The 14254-nt window shown below is 41.9% G+C and overlaps 1 protein-coding gene across 6 annotated transcripts in view; it reads right to left on the minus strand.

The window, feature by feature from the left end:
- opcml (opioid binding protein/cell adhesion molecule-like) overlaps positions 1–14254 on the minus strand; it is a 798950-nt gene that overhangs the window by 188514 nt on the left and 596182 nt on the right. The gene's annotated exons all lie outside the window — the stretch shown is intronic.

Consider the following 14254-nt stretch of genomic DNA (forward strand, 5'->3'; position numbering starts at 1 on the left):
CAGTGTCCTATGAAAATGATTATACGACAATGTTGTTGTCATTCTTTGAAGAACTGTATTATCCAACCAACTGGTTCTGGTGTTTCAGTACAGAAAGTTCCGGAAGAGGTAACCCCCTGCTTCAGACACGTTATTTGATCGTTTACATTATTGACTACTCCCAGTGTCCAAGAGAGCAAATAAAGGGGGATAATGAGACCAGGAACTAAACTTCAATTTCTGAACCATTCAGTGACTGCAGTGACAATTCTGGAGCATTCACATTTCTGTCACATTGAGTCTCAACCTTTGCACAATACGTTCTTGTTAACACAGAGCAAATCAGGATCAGAGTGGTAGTTCAAACCTACTTTCCCCTTTGGCTCCACTTGAGACATCTCTCAAATAGTCTCCCAGGGATTAGAGCTTTCTCTCTGCCAACCAAACTGTAAATATATGAACCCTTACAGAGAGCAATGCTTGCTGAACATTGGCTTAAAGAGTCCAGTTCAAGGGTACAGTTCCATACACGGACCATACACTGGCGTGAAAAATTTGCCCCTCAGGTTCCTATTAAATATCCCCCCCTCACCTTAAACCTATGTCCTCTGATTCTCGATTCCCCTTGTACGTGAATATTAACTTACCTTATTATTGCTTAAGGAGGTTTACCATCCAAATTTGTGAGAAACAAAGACAAGCATAAAAGGGAGCCTAAAACATTCCAATTCACTTTGAGTGAAATACCATTGAGCACCAGACAGTCCCAATAAAATATTCTCACATTGATTAAGGGATAAATGATTAATTATTGGACCAGAAAAACTAGCCATAGGCTAGCCATTAAAGAACTGAATACATCTAAAACATGTAATTCTGCAAAGATCTAGTTTTGCACATCTGTGAAATGCAATTTATTGTGTCTGACAAATACATATATCGGTTTGACAAGGCGGGCTAATATCTGTTAGAATTCTGTCCAACATAAAAATTCTTGTGGGAACTCACTGCTTACTTATTCATAACATTAATTACCTGAGTAGGTGCCTAGTCTTAGTGTTTTCATTGCAGATCCAGCAGGGTGCAGCAGGCCATGCATTTTATATCCACAATGGGTGTCTGAGCAACACCACCTCAAGCAGCAGTGTTTCTGTGTATGATACCCCATGTATTGTATAAAAATGGCCCTCATTCCACATGCTCCCCAAACAAAATGGTTTCTTTCCTCAAAAAAAAACAAGATCACATTATCATAATAAACATAAGTTTTTTGGGAGTCCTTATCATGCTTGATTCGAGATAAACACTTGATAATTTTCATTAGACGGTCATGGTGTTTTGGTGCATTTTGCAAAATACGATAAAGCATTCATTTGGTACATTATGAGGAAGACTTTTTTTTGCCATTCAAGCTAACCAGTGTACAGTTACAGGATAAAGGGCATAACACCTAGTGCATGATAACGTCCATAAGGTCCGACTGATGTTAGTTTGTAGGTCTCCAATGTGGTCAGGACTGCTCACTAGCTGGTGAGAGATCAGTTCAGTTGCCTGATAACAGCTGAGAAGGAACTCTCCCTGAATCTGGAGGTATGTGTTTTCAAACTTCTGTCCGTCTTGCCTGAAGGGAGAGGGGAGATGTGGGAGTGAGCAAGGTGAGACTGGTCCTTGATTATGCTGGTGGCCTTGCCCGGGCAACACGAAGTGTAGATGGAATGAATGGAAAGGAGGTTGGTTTGCGTGATGGTTTGGGCTGCGTTCACATCTGAAAAATTAACCTTTTGTTTCTCCAAAGGTGCTTCCTAACTTGCTGAGCGTGTTTCCAGAATTTGTTTTTTGCTGATTATTTATTCTCTTATAGCATTGCTGGGCCTTTTTAACCACCTCAGCTATCTTTAAGGATCAGTGAACATACAATACAAGGTCCCTCTGTACATCCACACTTCTCAATGCTCATTCACACTTCATTGGAGCAGTGCAAATTTGCCCAACTGATCAGACTATCTCTATCCTGAAATATTGATTTTTTTTCCTCCAACACACAACCATTTGGAGTTTGGGCCTTTGGGCTTTGATCTTGAATAATCATCCAGAATTTGAATTAGCTCCCATTCTGACGCCCCCTATTTATTCAATTTGAGCTTTCCTAAACTAGATTAATTCCCAAAAAACCATACACTCAAATGGATGTGCTGAAACGCTGTTGACTATAACTGGTATTTAGAGATAGTAACCAAAGTTTAAGTTATGATCCACTGATTGATAGCAATGCAAGTTGAGAAGAATCACCACGTCAGGTATATCAAGCTGCAGGGGCAGCCTCAGTCTTTCTTCAACATCTCCTTAATTACATTGTATTGCAATCACAAGGGCAGTTCAATCCCCATTTCTTCCATTGACTCCGCTTTAGACATTCATCACATCATCCTCCTACTGTAGGACTAGAACTTGTTTAATTCCAACCAAGTTCCAAATAAACTGCAGAGAAAATGCTTGATTGAATATTCTACAAGGAGATGTAGATGTAGAAATACTGTCACACTGAAGTAGAAATAAATTGATCTGTTGTGTAAGATAGAGAAACTTCCATTCAACATGCTTAAGTTAAGCTGCCAATGCACTTGGCTAAATTAGTGCTGAAAGAATCATAGGAAAGACAACAGAAATTGACCAGAGTAGATTGATTTACTAATAGTCAACAAATATTCAATGGGCTGAATGGCCTTCCCCTTTGCCTTGCTGCGAATGTAAGTTCCATTATGCTGGATTTGCAACCTTACTTTGAAAAATGCAATCTATATACACACACGTTTTAAATTATATTTCTAAAGCTGAACAGATTACTTTCATTCCATCCCACAGTTCATGAGATATTTGGTCAAACTGCAGACATGCTGAAGTCGGCACCAGTGTCAAATAATTGTTTGGATAGCTGGTTATTCCACTGATTATTCAGAGCGCTAATCAGGCTATATGAATTGGCTTAAATCAATATTTAACAGAGAAACAACATGCTGATTAAATATGCATTAAGTGTTTTACTGAATATATGGTCACAAAGCAAAGAATGAGGCCCAATTAATTTAGATTACATTCTGAAGCTAACAGATAAGATAACAAATGTTCAAATGATTAAAATGTGTTTGTATTTCAATATTGCAACATTATCATCAATCTTCAAGGATTTGATCTGAAAATTCAATCAAATGAGAGCTTGATGGCATGCAAGCATTTTGCAGATGATTAATTATTATTTACTTTTATCTTGCCGCTCTAAACTATAATTCAACCAAAATATTATTTGGTTAAATATTGAGAAAAGCGAGCAATAATCTTTTGTCTTCGCATCTGGCCAAATAAACATGTATATCACTTTAACATTGTGAGCCTTTGTTATTATGACACTAATAATGAGGGTTTAGCTTGTGTATGTATCTGGTCAAGAAATCTAGCGTGAGGAAGTTTCCTCTTCGGGTTGTTTCGAATTTTAATACTCTTCCTCATGCCTGTCCATGTAGACACATACAAATCTCCAGAGAGGTTTAGTGGGGAAGGGGGAAGGGAGTAATATGTACATTGCCCCTCTTATTCTAATGGCCATCTTTGACTGCATCAAGCTGAGTAGATATAGTGTTTGCAACGTCATATGTAAGTGTGTGCAAAGGATCTATCCGCAGTGATGCAAGGGATGGGCTTGGTCTGGTTGTTGTGAAACATGCCTTACAATTGGATATAGTACCTGTCTGTCATAGAAAGGTCTGTGGAGAATATTGCCTTTGGCTACAAGTTAATCTGAGAGTGAAATGTTGGCATGAAATGTTGTCAAGACTATGCAGGAGGAGAAGGCGATGAATCCTGAATGACTGTTTCCCAAGAGGTCCGTCAAAGAATGCTTCACATAAAAGAGATGTCAGATATGTACATATACATATATCGATATTGATCGATGTATGTATATTATATATACATATATTATATATATATATTATATATATTATATATATATATATACACACACACACACATACATATACATATTTATATTTTATATACACACACACATACATATACATATGTACATATACACACACACACACACGCATAAATATATGTAACTATATTTGCATTTTTGCATACCAAGAGAATCAAGGGATCTTGAATAGCTTGAATGATTCCATCGCAGGGGACAGACTTCTGACCGACATACACTACAAACCAACTGACTCACATGGCTATCTGGACTACACTTCTTCCCACCCTGCCCCCTGTAAAGACTCCATCCCCTACTCCCAATTCCTCTGCCTACGCCACATCTGTTCCCAGGATGAGATGTTCCACACCAGGGCATCGGAAATGTCCTTGATCTTCAGGGAACGGGGATTCCCCTCAGCCACCATAGATGAGGCTCGCACCAGGGTCTCATCCATACCCCGCAACACTGTTCTCTCTCCCCATCCCCGCACTCGCAACAAGGGCAGAGTCCCCCTAGTCCTCACCTTTCACCCCACCAGCCGGCAATACAACATATAATCCTCCGCCATTTCCGCCACCTCCAACGTGACCCCACCACTCACCACATCTTCCCATCTCCCCCTATGTCTGCCATCCGCAAAGACCGCTCCCCCGCAACTCCCCTGTCAATTCTTCCCTTCCCTCCCATGCCACCCCCTCCCCGGGCACTTTCCGTTGCAACTGCAAGAAATGCAACACCTGTCCCTTCACCTCCCCCCTCGACTCCATTCAAGGACCCAAGCAGTCGTTCCAGGTGCGACAAAGGTTCACCTGTATCTCCTCCAACCACATCTACTGCACCCGCTGCTCTAGATGTCAGCTGATTTGCATCGGGGAGACTAAGTGGAGGTTGGGCGATCGTTTCGCCGAACACCTCCGCTCAGTCCGCAATATACCTACCTGAACTCCCGGTGGCTCAGCACTTCAACTCCCCCTCCCATTCCCAATCCGACCTCTCTGTCCTGTGTCTCTTCCATTGCTAGAGTGAGCAACACCGTAAATTGGAGGAACAGCACCTCATATTCCGCCTGGGTTGCTTGTGTCCGATTGGCATGAACATTGAATTCTCCCAATTTTGCTAGCCCTTGCTGTCTCCTACCCTTCCTTAACCCTCGAGTTGGCTCCTCACATCCCCCCGCCCTCGGCCTCCTCCTCCCGCCTTTTTCCTTCCTTCTCTCCCCCTTACCCCCCATCTGTCTGAAGAAGAGTTTTGGCCCGAAACGTCGCCTATATCCTTTGCTCCATAAACGCTGCTGCACCCGCTGAGTTTCTCCAGCATTTTTGTGTACCTTCGATCTTCCAGCATCTGCAGTTCCTTCTTGATCACAAGAGAATCAAGGGATTTGGTATGAAAGGAGGAAGTGGTTGAGGAAAAAGCCTGCTCATTTTGAATAATGGGGCAGTTACTACAATCCCATGTACTATGTCTGAGGCTTTTTTTGGGCCCCACATGTTTGATTCATATCTTTTGAAAATTCTATTAACTACTTTGTGCTAAAATACTAACTTAATTCATGCGAAATTTATCTGAAACATCTCAAGAAAGGTAACTTTGAGGGTATGAGACGTGAATTGGCCAAGATTGACTGGCAATTAATTCTAAAAAGGTTGACGGTGGATATGCAATGGAAGACATTTAAAGACTGCATGGATAAACTGCAAAAATTGTTCATCCCAGTTTGGAAAAAGAATAAATCAGGGAAGGTAGTGCATCCGTGGATAACAAGGGAAATCAGGGATAGTATCATAGCGAAGGATGATGCGTACAAATTAGCCAGAAAAAGCAGCATAACAGAGGACTGGGAGAAATTCAGAGACCAGCAGAGGGGGACAAAGGGCTTAATTAGGAAAGGAAAAATAGATTATGAAAGAAAACTGGCAGGGAACATAAAAACTGACTGCAAAAGTTTTTATAGATATGTGAAAAGAAAGAGATTAGTTAAAACAAATGGTCCCTTGCAGTCAGAAACAGGTGAGTTGATCATGGGGAACAAGGATATGGCGGACCAATTGAATAACTACTTTGGTTCCGTCTTCGCTAAGGAAGACATAAATAATCTGCCGGAAATAGCAGGGGACCGCGGGTCAAAGGAGTTGGAGGAATTGAGTGAAATCCAGGTTAGTCGGGAAGTGGTGATGGGCAAATTGAATGGATTAAAGGCCGATAAATCCCCAGGGCCAGATAGGCTGCATCCCAGAGAACTTAAGGAAGTAGCTCCAGAAATAGTGGATGCATTAGTAATAATCTTTCAAAACTCTTTAGATTCTGGAGTAGTTCCTGAGGATTGGCGGGTAACAAACGTAACCCCACTTTTTAAGAAGGGAGGGAGAGAGAAAACGGGGAATTACAGACCATTAGTCCAACATCGGTAGTGGGGAAACTGCTAGAGTCAGTTATTAAAGATGGGATAGCAGCACATTTGGAAAGTGGTGAAATCATTGGACAAAGTCAGCATGGATTTACGAAAGGTAAATCATGTCTGACGAATCTTATAGAATTTTTCGAGGATGTAAATAGTAGCGTGGATAGGGGTGACCAGTGGATGTGGTGTATCTAGACTTCCAGAAGGCTTTCGACAAGGTCCCACATAAGAGATTAGTATACAAACTTAAAGCACAAGGCATTGGGGGTTCAGTATCGATGTGGATAGAGAACTGTCTGGCAAACAGGAAGCAAAGAGTAGGAGTAAAACGGGTCCTTTTCACAATGGCAGGCAGTGACTAGTGGGGTACCGCAAGGCTCAGTGCTGGGACCCCAGCTATTTACAATATATATTAATGATCTGGATGAGGGAATTGAAGGCAATATCTCCAAGTTTGCGGATGACACTAAGCTGGGGGGCAGTGTTAGCTGTGAGGAGGATGCTAGGAGACTGCAAGGTGACTTGGATAGGCTGGGTGAGCGGGCAAACGTTTGGCAGATGCAGTATAATGTGGATAAATGTGAGGTTATCCATTTTGGTGGCAAAAACAGGAAAGTATCTAAATGGTGGCCGATTAGGAAAAGGGGAGATGCAGCGAGACCTGGGTGTCATGGTACACCAGTCATTCAAAGTAGGCTACAGGTGCAGCAGGCAGTGAAGAAAGCGAATGGTATGTTGGCTTTCATAGCAAGAGGATTTGAGTATAGGAGCAGGGAGTTTCTACTGCAGTTGTACAGGGTCTTGGTGAGACCGCACCTGGAGTATTGCGTACAGTTTTGGTCTCCAAATCTGAGGAAGGACATTATTGCCATAGAGGGAGTGCAGAGAAGGTGCACCAGACTGATTCCTGGGATGTCAGGACTGTCTTATGAAGAAAGACTGGATAGACTTGGTTTATACTCTCTAGAATTTAGGAGATTGAGAGGGAATCTTATAGAAACTTACAAAATTCTTAAGGGGTTGGACAGGCTAGATGCAGGAGGATTGTTCCCGATGTTAGGGAAGTCCAGGACAAGGGGTCACAGCTTAATGATAAGGGGGAAATCCTTTAAAACCGAGATGAGAAAAACTTTTTTCACACAGAGAGTGGTGAATCTCTGGAACTCACTGCCAGAGGGTAGTTGAGGCCAGTTCATTGGCTATATTTAAAAGGGAGTTAGATGTGGCCCTTGTGGCTAAGGGGATCAGAGGGCATGGAGAGAAGGCAGGTACGGGATACTGAGTTGGATGATCAGCCATGATCATATTGAATGGCGGTGCAGGCTCGAAGGGCCGAATGGCCTACTCCTGTACCTTATTATCTATTGTTTCAGGTACAAATGAGATGTAACCTGATTCGTCAGTGCACCAAAGTGAGGACAATTCTCCAGTGAGACGTACTATATTTGCTGGAGTAGAAGCAATATCCTCGAGTGTGTGGGCACAACACACTGTACAAGTGACCATTCTGTAAGGTAGGACGCCATGTACTCGACAGGACAGGTGAACACAGAGAGATTACAAAGGTCCTCACATAATAATTGAATACAACCCTATTGTTTGCTTCAAAATATTCAACTTGAGAAACATGATGCATTGTAATGAGGTGAGCTGTCATTGGACCCATTGTAGAGTACACTCAGCTGTGCATGGCCCTCTACGCATTGTAGTAATTGCCCTCATGGTTCACATTGAAGTACGGCAAATTGAATAATTGAGACGTGCAGATTTTAAACTTCCATGTGGCATCTCACGATATTTGCATCATCCATTGATACATATATTTTGCTTTGCTGCTATCACTTATGAGCACTGGAGTTCGATTCCCATGGGTTTATCATTACATTGATATGGCAATGATATACAGTCCTATAATTCCAACCTAAGTTTACACCAGTGACCAGAGTGCTCTTGTGAACTGATTCCATGAAACAAATTAAAGAATACTAATTGTTGTAATTGTTTCATGTTTCGGTTCATTCGATGGAAGGACGTATTTTTGCTCCCATTCCCCACCACCCCACCCTCTATCCTCCACCATCACACCCTCCCACGCTACATGGTTTCTGAGCTTTGTGCCCAATTATAATTTAATGAACAGCATGAATAAGATGATCACTTGCTCAAGAACTAACGATATTCCCCAAGGAGTCAAGTTTTAATTAAACACTTCTGTTGAAGTAACATAAGATTATGAGCTGGTGCATTGTTAATTTACATGATAGAAGAAGTGTGAAGTATTGCACCACCTCTTCAGAACTACATTAATGTAGACAGATCCAGATGAATGCACTGAAGCCGAACATTGGGACCTACGGTATGTTCAGAGCAGTCAGTGCTCAATGTCATCGATGACCAGATCTTGCTGTGCTGAGACTTGTGCCTGAACCCAGTAGATAGGTCCCCTACATGCCAACACTTGCTTGGGATGGCTGAGGCTGGCCAATTTCACTAGCTCCACCATCCTTGAGTTTGGTGGCACTGTGCAGAATTCCTGCCATGAAACACCCTGACAGCCGTTCCCTTCTAAAGCAGTTATTGAGCATATTATAACAGAACAGCACATTCTAATGTGTAGAACATTTAAAACCTATTAACATTAAAGTAAATAATTAAAATAATTGCATTATTTAAACATTTTAAAACATTTAGAAGGATGAGAGGGAATCTTATTGAAACATAAGATTATTAAGGGTTTGGACACGCTAGAAGCAGGAAACATGTTCCCGATGTTGGGGGAGTCTAGAACCAGGGGCCACAGTTTAAGAATAAGGGGTAAGCCATTTAGAACAGAGACGAGGAAACACTTTTTCACACAGAGTTATGAGACTGTGGAATTCTCTGCCTCAGAGGGCGATGGAGGCCGGTTCTCTGGATACTTTCAAGATAGGGCTCTTGAAGATAGTGGTCAGGGGATAGGGGGAGAAGGCAGGAACAGGGTACTGATTGTGGATGATCAGCCATGATCACATTGAATGGTGGTGCTGGTCCAAAGGGCCAAATGGCCTACTCCTGCACCTATTGTCTATTAATTCAAAACACATAAAAAAAACTGTTCAGAGTTACAGCACAGAAACAGGCCCTTTAGCCCAGCGAGTTTTGAGGCAATGACTCTGGTAAATCCCTTTGATGGTGGGGAGGTCAGAGCCTGTTTCTCTCTTTAAATATTCTATTTCCCATTCGAATGTAATTTATCTTACCTGTTTATTTTGCACTCTCTTTCACTGTTTTTCTGCTTCAACATTGGTGTAGAACTCAAGGGGCAGCAAGCAGGCGGCTAAGTCTAGGGAATGTTAGACCAAATGAAGCAACGGTTGAAAGGTTGTGGCATCAGTTTGTTCAAGGTAACATTCTAGTCACTGCAGGGAATTTGATGATGAATGAACGACTTGACCAAGGAGGTCACTTTCATGAATCTGGACACTGTGGGGAGCTGCTCAAATGGATTTTCTGCCAACCAAGAGTGAAAAGCTCAGAAAGCTGCTACACGAACCCCCGAGGAGCAAGGTGAACATCCCTGACCTAATGCATCCAGACATTGACAGTGTGAATCTTGCAGTCTGGCAGATACCTGTGACACCACTGAACTGAACATACTACTTGCGATTTTTAATCTTGTCCGAGACAAAATGCACAACTTTTGACTGTCCGTTCAACATCACCTGCAGCTAAATTGCTTCAACAATGGTCACAGGTAGAAAATCCCCGGGTATTGATAAACGAGCAGTGATGGAAACCCAATTCAAGACCGTGTGTGAGCAGGAGATGAAGCTGGTGATATTGATAATCCAACTGCATTGTTCCCCTTGCTCTTCTCAGTAAAATGGAGATCGCAAGGGGAGGTAATATTGTGAGTTACTGAATTACAACAGTGCGCTCTGCAGGTTTTGTATTTGGAAGCGATGGATCGTCCGTGTGGGTGGAAGATTGCAACCTTCATGTGGTCCACTCTGTTTCGACGAATGCAATCAACCCGGAGTGCACAATCAAATAAGATCAAATAGATCGTTGTCCTACAAGTTTGGGCTGTGCATGCCATACGCAAGAAGAAGAAGATCGGCCGTGCAGGAGCTGGAAAGTCAATCCAGCATCAGTGACATATGTCTCACAGATTCTTGAGATGTTATTGCAAGAATGAATAGGGATCACGTTATTAGCAGTGCCAAAAGCAATGTCAGCTAAAGATCTGAGCATTGCGAGTGTAATGTAGAAATAGAGCTCCGGGAAAATCAGGGTAATATGTTTGAAGTGGTCTACCGAGTAAAATTACAAACCACATGAAAAATATCATTCTTTGGTGCTGTTTCTGAATTTGACACTAAAAACAAAAAAGAGCACTTGCTAATCTGTGATGGTGGCATGTAGTGGGAGGAAGATGGCTACAACAAGTTAACGTGTCTCGCCCATAATAAACAGGGAGGCAACAGCATTACAAACATACTTTCAATACTTTTACCAAGACACAAATAATGAAAAGCAGACACGATACATTCTTCTATGGAGTGGAGAGACAGGGGTGGTTCTGCTCAATCAATACCCAAATAATAAGTGAGTCATTGCATAAAAGTTCTGACTTTTGCTTTGTAAAAGGTTCAACACACACACACTTTAAATTGAATTTATAGCAACAGGTATAAATTACAAAGCCCGTGGTGGGAATGAGGTGACAATTTTTTTTCTAAGACTGAAAAGCAGTTAGTGATTGCAAAACGAGGGGAAATCCAGAATTCATTTGAGGCTTAGCATTCAATGACACAGAGAAGTATTTGATGGTGGAATTCAAATAGCCCTGGCTATAATAGCAGCCGAAGCACAGAAGCCACGTGTAGATAGGTTGAGATGTTGTCTATGCAAGTAACCAAACGCCTGGCAGTCATGTAAGAGAAAGAAGGGTTGACATAAGATTGAAAACAAAGCTTAGCAAAGAATAAGTAGGAGGTGTGGATGAGTTCACTGACAAAAATAATATTAAAAAAAAACAGAATAGTTACACCATGGAGGATGAGTTTGACTTAGAGAACTGGTACCAGCTGTCTGCACAGAGGGAATGCAATGCACACAACCATCCAGATTGGAGAAATAAGGGAGAAATATATCTGCATTCATCAACCTCGGGGCAAACCTGGACATGGGAACACAGAGTAACACCAGACACTGAGGTCATACCCAAAAATCATCCTGGAAAAATGACTTGAAAGAAAGCAGTGCCAAAATGGGAGCATATTGGAGAGACAACATTCCTCACCATGGAATGTTTGGAGACAGAGTTGAAACAATAAAATAAATGAACTGCCCCCTCTATTCAGAAAGAAGAATCTGCTACCTTGGATCTGAGAAGTTGTGTGAGGAACCAACTGATCTCTGTAAATGGTGGGAAAGAACACGGATAATTGAAAACAACTTAACAGCTGAGGTTACACAAAGTGCTGGAGCAACTCAATTGGACAGGCAGCACATTCGGTGCACAAGGATAGGTGACAACTTTGAAGGGACGACAGATGGCACAATGGGCTAAGTGTTCGGCTGGCGACTGGAAGGTAGCCGGTTCGAATCCCGCTTGGAGTGCATACTGTCGTTGTGTCCTTGGGGCAAGACACTTCACCCACCTTTGCCTGTGTGTAATGTAATGTAATTATGTGAAGCACTTTGGGGTCAATGCAGGTTGACTGAAAATGTGCTATATAAATAAGATTATTATAGGCCAAATGAGAAGCACCCTTCAATAAAAAGCAAAGCAAATACATGGCTACCCACAAACATTTGATGAAGTGAATATATGTTTTGAGGATCCGGACCATCACGTTACCATTGAACTCCAAGTGGAACTATGTAGAGTACCAGCTGGAATGTGGAGAAAGTCGGAAAAGGAATTTACAGTGATGGAATTGGGAATGACAATAGCCGCAGTCACCATACCCACCAACTAAGTGAACTCCACTGAAGTAAATTTAAAGCTTAATGAATGGCCACAACATCGCAAACCCCAAAAGGTTTAAATGAAAAGTTCAAGAGGGCCCAAAACCCAACTCCAACTCTGGAAGTTATCATTCAAACATAATCAGAGGCCAAAAGTTTTGTTAGCAAATTTGAGACATCAATTGATATTGAAATATGAAGGCTAATCAATAATCTTCATTGGTGACAAAAGTTAATAAGATCATTTGCCCTTAAAGACAGGACCGATTTCAGCAGAAAGCAAACAAATCCTCATTGGGATGGAAGACAAAAGTTGGCATTACAAAGGACCATCCAGAAAGGATACCATTGCCCATTGAACAAGCTTATTGAAAACAGTAGAGAGGCTAGAGTCAAAGAAAATGCTCACAAATGCACGTAAAGGAGCATGGGTGTCAGTGCTTGAAAAGATTGTAGATACAAAATTGAGTTTATCAAACCGAGATAAGTCATATTTCTTCTGGATATGAAAATTCCTGAGGATAAGGAGGAATCAAGAATTTTTCAATAATTCAATTCAATTATATGTACGTCCTTTTATTCCTTGCCCCAAGGTCAAAATACACAGAGCTTCGATCAATGGGGGATGCAAAGGTTATGGAATTACCTTTCATTGTATGTATTCAAGAGAGAGTTATATATAGCTCTTAGGACTAACGAAATGAAGGGATACGGGGAGAAAGCAGGGATGCGGTACTGATTTTGGATGATCAGCCATGATCATATTGAATAGCGGTGCTGGCTCGTAGGGCCGAATGGCCTACTTGTGCACCTATTTTCTACGTTTCTCTGGAAGGTTGTATCGGTGAAGTTCCACTTTATACTGCCTCAGCCTTACATCAGAATATGCCTCAAGGGAAGATGAGGTACTGTTCCTCAAGCTTATGTTGGCAAGGCACAACCAATGTAACCTCAACTCCTACAACGGTTTTAAATAACCAGATGTTCCTGTACCAATCAGAACCTATCAGTTCTCACGACAGGTTAAAGACCTATAACCTGCGCAAACAAAGAACAGCGGATGCTGGTTTATACCAAAGATAGACACAAAATGCTGGAGTAACTCAGGGTCAGGCAGCATCTCTGGAGACAAAGGATAGGTGACATTTTGGGTCAGGGCTCTTTATCAGTCTGAAGAATCTGTAATCTGAATCTGTAGTCTCAAGCCAAAACATCACCCATCCTATATCTCCTGAGATGCTGAGTGACCCACTGAATTACTCCAGCACTTTGTGTCCACCTGTAACCCGTAACCTGTTTTGCATTCTTTCCTGATGCTGCCTGATCTGGTGGATATTCTCTGCCTGCATTCTCTTTTTGCATCGTGTTATGTTTTACATCGCACAGCTCTCGCATATTATTTTCTCTCTAACTGCCAGCATGGGAAATAGTTATCTACTAGCTGCCAGCCCCCTCCATCACTTCATTCCCACACCTCCGCGGCACGCCACCCTTTGTCCCTTATTTAGGAGTGAGAAAGTTGGCAACCCGAGTGGTAGTGGTGGGCCGAAGGGCCTGTTTCATCGCTCTATGACTCTAACTTTTTTAATGTTCAAAAGCTGTGAATGTTTACACTATTTCAAAAATGCGGCTGTCTAAAGCAAGTCCTTCCTGCAAAATTAGCCACAAGCCAGAAATATTTTTTTGGGGCCCATGTGGATTAACAGTCACTTGAATCCAGTCCGCACCACTTGCCCGGGAGTAACTAGCAGTCATTCTACCCCTCCAACCAGTCAGTTGCAGCACATAAGACAACAAACTCAGTTTAAAACCGATCACTGCTGAGACAGTTAATTAAATTATCACACTGCTATGATTACAATTATTTCCTCCACTTGGGGAACATTGCCAAGAGGTGATTAAAATCAATTTGAACACTTCTTTGGAGAATGATTAGAACTGTGTAA

The sequence above is a fragment of the Leucoraja erinacea genome, chromosome 32 (genome assembly GCF_028641065.1).
Source record: "Leucoraja erinacea ecotype New England chromosome 32, Leri_hhj_1, whole genome shotgun sequence".
NCBI lineage: Eukaryota > Metazoa > Chordata > Chondrichthyes > Rajiformes > Rajidae > Leucoraja > Leucoraja erinaceus.